This window comes from Gnatocerus cornutus, unplaced genomic scaffold, assembly GCF_029298725.1.
Source record: "Gnatocerus cornutus isolate USDA-ARS CGAHR unplaced genomic scaffold, icGnaCorn1.1 ctg00000063.1, whole genome shotgun sequence".
Taxonomy (NCBI): domain Eukaryota; kingdom Metazoa; phylum Arthropoda; class Insecta; order Coleoptera; family Tenebrionidae; genus Gnatocerus; species Gnatocerus cornutus.
This window is the reverse complement of record NW_028275408.1, coordinates 12,061-20,406: the sequence shown is the minus strand read 5'-3', so window position 1 is coordinate 20,406 and position 8,346 is coordinate 12,061. Positions and strand designations below refer to the sequence as shown.

The 8,346-nt window shown below is 33.3% G+C and overlaps 1 pseudogene; it reads left to right on the top strand.

Annotated features, from left to right (window-relative positions):
• The first annotated feature begins 1,276 nt into the window (after positions 1 to 1,276).
• Positions 1,277 to 2,624, top strand: LOC148165966 (uncharacterized; annotated as a pseudogene).
• Positions 2,625 to 8,346: the final 5,722 nt, after the last annotated feature.

The window sequence follows — 8,346 nt, the reverse complement described above, 5'->3', positions numbered from 1 at the left end:
TATACTTCAACTGAATCATTTCCAGCATTTTTTGACGCAATTAATAGATCAAGACGATCTACCATTTCATTCGGATCTGAAAAAATACGCGCAGTGCGCATGAAGGCCAAAGGCTGACCGCTTCCTGTTTGCTGTCTTTCATAGAAAGGAATTTTTCGAATATCTTCTAAAGCACGTTTATATTTTTTCAACTGTGAATACACATATTGTAAATTATCAATTTTTTCTTGCTCTTGTGATTTCTTTGCGTTTGTAATGTGTGCATTTAATGATTTTAATTTAGTTGATATTTCGGGTATAGTTGTATCAATTTTTGTATTTCGATTTCTAATGTCTAACGATAATAAATGTAAAGGTTTTTCAAATTTAAATTTTTTTTCAATAATATCAAAATTTAAATCTTTATCCGGATCTAAACACAGAATTGCGGTATGCACAGAAGGTGATTTCGGTAATAATAATAATTGATCTGATTCGCCTGCGGAGCCGTAGTCCCTTTCAGGGACGCTTACATCATCGCCTTTGGTTTTGCCTCTGGGTTGGCCCTGCCAGCCTTTGGCCTGCGGACCGTTCTTTGATACATTTTCCTCGATTGCTAAAACATTTTTTTTGTCCAAATTCGCTTCGCCCGAATTATGAATGAGCGAAGCTAATTCAGTAATATTATCAAGTTTGTCAGTTATAGGCTTCTGTAGTTTTTTAATTTCTTCCTTTGTTAAATGATCTTTAAATTGCTTTAAATGGATCCTATTTTTTAATATTTTACGATTTTTTAAAATAGCGTCAATTATTTCAGCATGCGAAGCACTAGTCAGCTTTGGGGACGCTTTGCCAGGCTTTGTAGACGTTTTACTATCAGTGCTAGTCATTTATATACAGTGAAAATAAAACCTCATTATATGGTTTTTATTTTATCTGTTGCATATTGTCAATATAAGTTAGTAAACACCAGCGCCATCTTGAATTATTTGCATCGACTATTTATAGAAACCTGTCTGCTACTAATCATAAGGCCATTCAAAATTTTTTTGAATTTTTGGATACGTTTTGAATTTATTGATTCGTTTTGAAATTTTTATTTTAAAAAACGTTTCGCTGTAATTCTCTTCGGTCATGAGCGCTTTGCGAGAATTTCGCACTGGTGTCTTATTTAATCGGGATTCGAACACGTTGCGAAAGCGTGTGCACATGTTCAGAGAGCGACGCTTTAACTTTTGCGCTAACGCGGTTTAGCGATAAGTGTCCGCGGTTTGCATTATTTGTGTTAAATAAATAAATGGATTCTTTGCCTATTCATTTTATTAAAGCAGATGATAAAGAATATTATAACATTAATGAATTAGCGCCAAAATGGCCTTTTATATTAATAATTATAGGACGAAGTGGTTCTGGTAAAACAAATACTGTTGTCAATCTTTTAAAATAATTATTTTTTGATACTTTTTATTTGTATGCAAAAGATTTAGAAGAACCGTATTATCAATTATTACAAAATGTATTTGATGATGAAAAAAATCGTGGACAATCGTACTTTTCATCAGATATAGAAGACATTGTCGATGTAGACGAACTAGATAGAGATAAACAAAATTTGATTGTTGTTGATGATTACGTAACGGAAAAAGATCAAAAGAGACTGATAGACTTAGCTATACGCGGAAGAAAAATGAATGCTTCAATGATTTATATAAAGCAGGATTGGTATAGAGTACCAAAATCAATTCGTTTACAATGTAATTATATTTCAATATTTCCTTCCTGTGACGGTAATGATATAAGTTTAATATTTAGAGAAAAGGGATTGGATGAGAAACTTAGGGAATATTATGAAAATAACATCAAAAGTTTTGATTGCTTAACTGTTGATTTTAAAACTCCTGAAATGAAATATAGGAAGAATTTTACGCCTATAAATGACATCTGAATACGCTCCGATCATAAAGTCCATAATAACTTAATTACAAAAAATGATTCAGAAAGTGTTTTAAAAATTGTTAAACCCGAATTAAAAAATATGATAAAAAAAGATGATTCAGACAGCGTTTTAAAAATTGTTAAACCAGAGATATGGATAATATAATAAAAAAAGATGATTCAGAAAGCGTTTTAAAAATTGTTAAACCTGAACTCAGTAATATGATTACAAAAGATTCATTGAATCTAACCGCTACAAGAGGATATATTGATATTGGTAATAGAAGATTAGTTAAAACAGCTAATGCAATTGATAAGTATGATGTTGTTAATAAAGGGCAACTAGATGATACCTTAACCAATTATGGACATTATTCTTTTTTACAGTTTGTAGGAAAAAAACGTTTTATTAAAGAACAGGAAGGACAAAAGGCTATTACTGCGCTTTTCATTTATTTTGATGGTGAAGGATTTATTAGATTGCCAATGAATGTGGAAGTTGTAAAATTCTACTCGACGGCTAATTTGAAAGATTTGAATATCAGTAATAATAAAGGAACAATAGATGTTTCTAAACCCTTTATTGTTAGAGAATCTGATCTTCTATCTTTTATGATTTAAAAGAAAAAGTAAACACGGATGAAAATTCGGGCGAAGCCCTCATGAGCGAAGCGAATCCACTGGATAACCATAATAAACCATATCTATGAATTATTTACAAAATAAAATATGTATATATAAATGAAAAACAATATAGTAATCAATTTAAATGAAAATGGTATCTCTACTGTCTGTTGTATAGTAAATGGTAAAGAAATTGAACTTACTCTGACAGAATATGAAGAAGTTGAAATTTTACGAAAAATTGCTATTATATTATTAACAAAATTACCTTATGAAGAAATGAAAAACCTCGGAAAGAACTTTTGAAAACAATTTTAAACTCTTTATAATTTTCATAATTATAAATGAATACTTATTGTGTTAAATGTAAAACAAACACAGGTAACAAAAATATAATTGTTAAAAAAGATAAAATGGGTAAGAATTATTACTCATCAGTATGTCTTGCATGCGGTAAAAAGAAAAGTACATATAAAAGAATCGGCCTGCGGAGCCGTGGTCCCTTTCAGGGACGCTCATGAATTAGAATCAAATAAATGGATTATTGTAAAATATGCAAAACGAAAACTAAATCCACTGGAGAACCAGAATTCGTGCGAAGCGCTCATGACCGAAGGGAATTTATTGTAAAATATAAACGCTGGAGAAGAATATCAACTTGCAGAAATTGTCAATCAGTGAAAAATAATTTTTCAAAATCACCTGAAAATATTTTAATTATTGAATTATTCAAACCTGCTAGGAAAAACTATGAAACACGAGCATTCCAACACAAAGGTATTGATGATACTTGGCAAATAGATATTTATGTTTTCTATAGACCAAAAGGTAAATCAGAAGATCCAAGTTATAATTTAAGAACAAAAGAGGCAAAACCTAAGACTGGCAGAGCCAGCCCAGAGCCAAAGGCGAAGACGAATGATTTTAATAAATTTAAAAAGATTAACAAGGGATTTATCTATATTCTAGTTGCTGAAGACACCTTTTCTAAATTTGTATGGGTAGAACCTTTAAAAACTAAATCAGGATTAGAAGTAGCTAATGCATTTGTAAAAATCATACAACAAGCGATTAAGGGGATATCAAACAAATTTCAGTATAGGGCAAATTCAATGTATTTTTCCAAACACGATTACTCGAAAACTATTTGAGTAAATTGCTTTCTGTTTTTTGCATATGAATCTGTTCAACGTGCACTATGTTGAATGCTATATATAATTTTTGTAAAATGATTCTTTAATGACTTTTTGATTAATTAAATACGTAAACTTGGCTGAAAGCAAAATAATTTTTAGCATTCCACATGCGTAGACTAATTTTACATAATGTCGACTAAACAGATTTTTTTTAAAGTTAATAGTTTTTGAGAAATCGTGTTTGGAAAATTTCATATTCGAAACATGTTATCCTTGTTTAGCAGTGACATCTCTTTTCTCTGTACCAGAGAGGTCTGTCTGGTAGGTAGAAATGCGGGTACCATAAATCAATTTTGTAGCCGAAGGGATAGTTTACAACTGAAGCTTTTCCATAAACACACAAAATCTTAAGGGTCTACGAGCCTGCCCGAAAATTTCTGTTTGAAAAGTATGCAACTTTAACAACACCTTTGATTGACAGCTGCCAAAAGGGATTACCGAGGATTTGGTAATGAGGGGATCATAAACTTTATGGAAACGGTCGCTTGACCTGCACATTTCCTAAGAATCCAGCGGTTGGAACAATAAATTCGTGTTGGACCAAAGATGAGTTTAAATATCAGGATTTGAGTTTCTCTGCGTTTTGAGCCCGTGAAATTTCTGGTTCTAGTAGGTAAAAATTTTACGGGCGTAATTTTTTTTTCAATTAATGGAAAATGTATGTATAAAATCCGCAAATTTCCAGTTTCCATAGTACGTAATGGCAAAATGTTTGTTAATTGAAAAATGTAATTTTCGTAAATGTAGTCCGAAGTTTTTCCTCACTGGTCGCCGGGGAAAGTTTAAAATTACTTATTATTTTATTATTTTTATTTGAGAAAAACGCATTTAATTTTTTTTAACCAAACCTTTTACCTGACACATGAGTTTTTGGGCCTTTTTTACTTTGTTGTTTTCTGTGATTTAAAAATTAACTCTTCATAATAATACATCCCGATAATCAATAAAAATAGTTCCTTAATTCATTTTTAACAATTTTAACATTTTAAATTATCATAGTTTCTATATTGGTTAATATTTTTTAACATTTAGAGGGTGATAGCCCCACTTCTTTATCCCACTACAACAACAAATAAAGGGATGAAAGCCCTATGTATAAATATCTTGAAAAAAAATATTTAAATTCTTTCAGTCTGTGAACACTTGTGTTTTTGACTGTGCTCGACTTCTGAATCAATTTACTTTTCTAAATCTCTTTAGTGAGTTTTTTTGTTCAAAGTGGGTGAGTTGCTTGTATCAGAATTGCTGTTTATTACAGATATAGAGAGTGTTTATCGTTACTGACAAATTTTTGTTTTTTAGATTAGATTATTATTTGCTTTTAATTATTTTATTTTACAATGGCGAACGGTTCAATAAATCATGTAAGCAGATCAGTTAAACGAAAAAGTAGAAAGCAAATTGTGAAGCGGTTATGGAAAAATGTTAGAAAGAGTTCCAAAAGTGAAAATGTAAATAGCGGTTTTGAGTCAGAGTTATCGGACGATGTCTTTGAAATAGAAAATGTTTCCAATAATACAAATTTTTCTCTCAGTGGTCGTAGAATTGTAGATATAAATCATTTGTTTAATACTATAAAAAATTTAAAACACGATCAATTTAATTGCAATTTTCAGAACTTTGATATAATTGCGGAAAAACGAATAGGTTTAAAAAGTATATTTACGTATAAGTGTAACATGTGTAGAATTGTAGATACTTTCAGAACCAGAAAATGCTAGATGTGAAATTAATGAATCTATTGTTTGCGGAAATGTTGCTGTAGGTGGGGGTCATGCGCAATTAACTGAATTTTGTGCCGCTTTAGATATTCCACAAATGAGTTCTAAAAAATACGTTAACACGGAAAGAAAAGTTTTTGAAAATTGATCCCTTCGAAGATTCCCAGCAGTCCAATCATCATCACAGCCCAAGACCATCCTGTTTACTTGTATTGGTCCTTCGAACTTCGAGTATTGCTTGCAGTCATTGGAAAGTCTACGAGAGAGTGCGTCATCATTATTGCGTTGCCTTCTCGTCGGTTTCGACTTGTTGACGGACTTCACGGTTTTCTTTGATGTCTGAGAGGCGTTCTGGCCGTTCTCGAGAACAACCCTGCAGTCACCTTCAAAATGACCTGATTTGCCCCAACGAGAGCAGGTCTGGTTAGTTCGTTGTTCCTGAGACTTCAGTAACTTCCTGAGCTCCTTGAGGATGTCATTCAGGTCCGTATTTGTGGTTGTGGCCGTAGACGTTGTCTCTTCTTTGTCAACGGCTCGGATTTGTTGGCAGTCAGGAACATTCACAGAATACTTCAAAACGGCCTCCATCTCCAACGCGCACACCAAAGCTTCTTTTGCGGTGTTGTATCTGCCAACACGCACGATCCTCTGTAACTCCGGATCCCGAATACCTTGCAGGAACGTATCCATGGCCATTCGTTTGACAAAATTTTCTGGCGCCGAAGGATAGGCCAGCAAAATAAGTCGTTTAACACTTGCCGCAAATTCCTGCAGCGATTCTCCAACCCTCTGCCGACGAGTCTTGAGCTCCCAGGCATATACTCGCTGAAGGTGTTGGTCCCCAAATCTATCTTCCAACGTCGCCACCAATTGGTCGTAGCGCTCCCTGTCTCGACCAGGAATGGTCTTTAACAAGTCGAGAGCTGCACCTCTCAATGAAACTATCAAGAATGACGATTTTTCTTCTTCCGACCATCCGTTGTGTTTAGCTGCAACTTCAAATTGCAGTTTATAGCTGTCGAATGAAGTCGACCCATCGTAAGTCGGAGGTTTCATTTCTTTCATTGTGGTCAGGCCTGGCCTATTTGGAACTTGACGTCTTAAGCGCAGTAACTCGTCTTCCACCTGCTGTTTGAATCGCTCCAAATCTTTGACATGTACTTGTACCTCGTCTTTGACGCTTTGCAGTTCTTCTTTAACGCCTCCTATGCACTCTTCTACCTCTTTTTGAATTTCGTCGACCTTAACCATAATGGTTACGTTCATGTTTTGTTCCATGTCTCTAAGCTGGTTCAAGATTGAGGCATTTTCTGTTTGTCTCCTTTCCTCTTCTTCTAATTTCTCTCTTTGTCTTCTTTCTTCCTCTTCTAGTTTCTCTCTTTGTCTTCTTTCTTCCTCTTCTAGTTTCTCTCTTTGTCTTCTTTCTTTCTCTTCTAGTTTCTCTCTTTGTCTTCTTTCTTCTTCTTCCAGTTTTTCTTTTCGTCTTCTTTCTTCTTCCTCTAATTTTTCTTTTTGTCTTCTTTCTTCTTCTTCCAGTTTTTCTCTTTGTCTTCTCTCTTCTTCTTCCAGTTTTTCTTTTTGTCTTCTTTCTTCTAAATTTGTCTCCAATTTTGCCATCATAGTGGTCATCAATTCTTGTAGCGTCTCCATTTCTGCGGCTTGCTGTCTGGTTTGAACAGGCATAAAAATTGTCCACAATCAGGTAACAATGTCACAGTCCGGTAATGTCACGAATTTTCCGATCGAAAATTCCAGAATTTTCTCGATCACAATACTGGACGGGATCCCACTTCTGACACCAGTTGTCACGTTGGCCGAAAGATCAAAAGTCTCGCTTGTAACAATAACAATTTTATTGTGCACTATGAACACTCTCGTACTTCACAATTACAACACTTTTCAGGACTTCCAAATACTAGACTATCTACAATCCTATCACTACTCCCCTATATACAGATATTCCCCTACCACTAGCCTAATGCTGGAGCGCTGCGAGAATATTCGGGAGTTCCGCGTATGAATAAGAATTATTCCACGAACCGCTCGTTCTAGAGCAGAGCGGAACGTTCCAGCGCTGGCGCTCGAAGCTTCCAGAATCTTCTCGTAACATTATTATTGCCCATGGCCAGTAAATCTTAAATACTTTGATAGTAGAGTCCGATATTTTACAAATTACACCCGTGAAACTTAATAATTACAATATCTCATTATTATTATTTAATGTTTATCTTCATAAATAAATTAAATTTTTCCCGAAAAGGTGGGATTTGTGTAATTGCAAAAATTGAAGAATTAATGGATGTACTGGGATCTTCGAATTTTGTTCAAGATTTTTGTGAATGTAACAAAAAATAGTAAACATAATTATAAATAATTAAATTATGTATTAATAATTATATTCTGTTGCTTTAGTGATTGATCTATCTTTTAAAACCTTTCAGTTACGAAAATTTTTTCAGTCTTTTCAACACCCCAAAGTCATAATTTTGACAACAAGACGTTATGTTACTGTCTGGTTGTTCTCAAAATACGTATGTGTGAATTTTGAAAAGTTTACGCATGTGGAATGCTAAAAATTATTTCGATTTCAGCCAAGTTTTCGTATTTAATTAATCAAAAAGTCATTAAATATTCACTTTACAAAAATTGTATATAGCATTCAACATAATGCACGTTGAACAGATTCATATGCAAAAAACAGAAAGCAATTTACTCAAATAGTTTTCGAGTAATCGTGTTTGGAAAAATCCATTGAATTTGCCTTATATTCAAATTTGTTCGAGATCCCCTTAAAAAATAAAGATACAGACAAATATTTATCACCTAAAAGTATTCTAAAACAATTTAAAATCCTAATTCATCAGATATAAAGTTCAAAATTTTGAAATGAT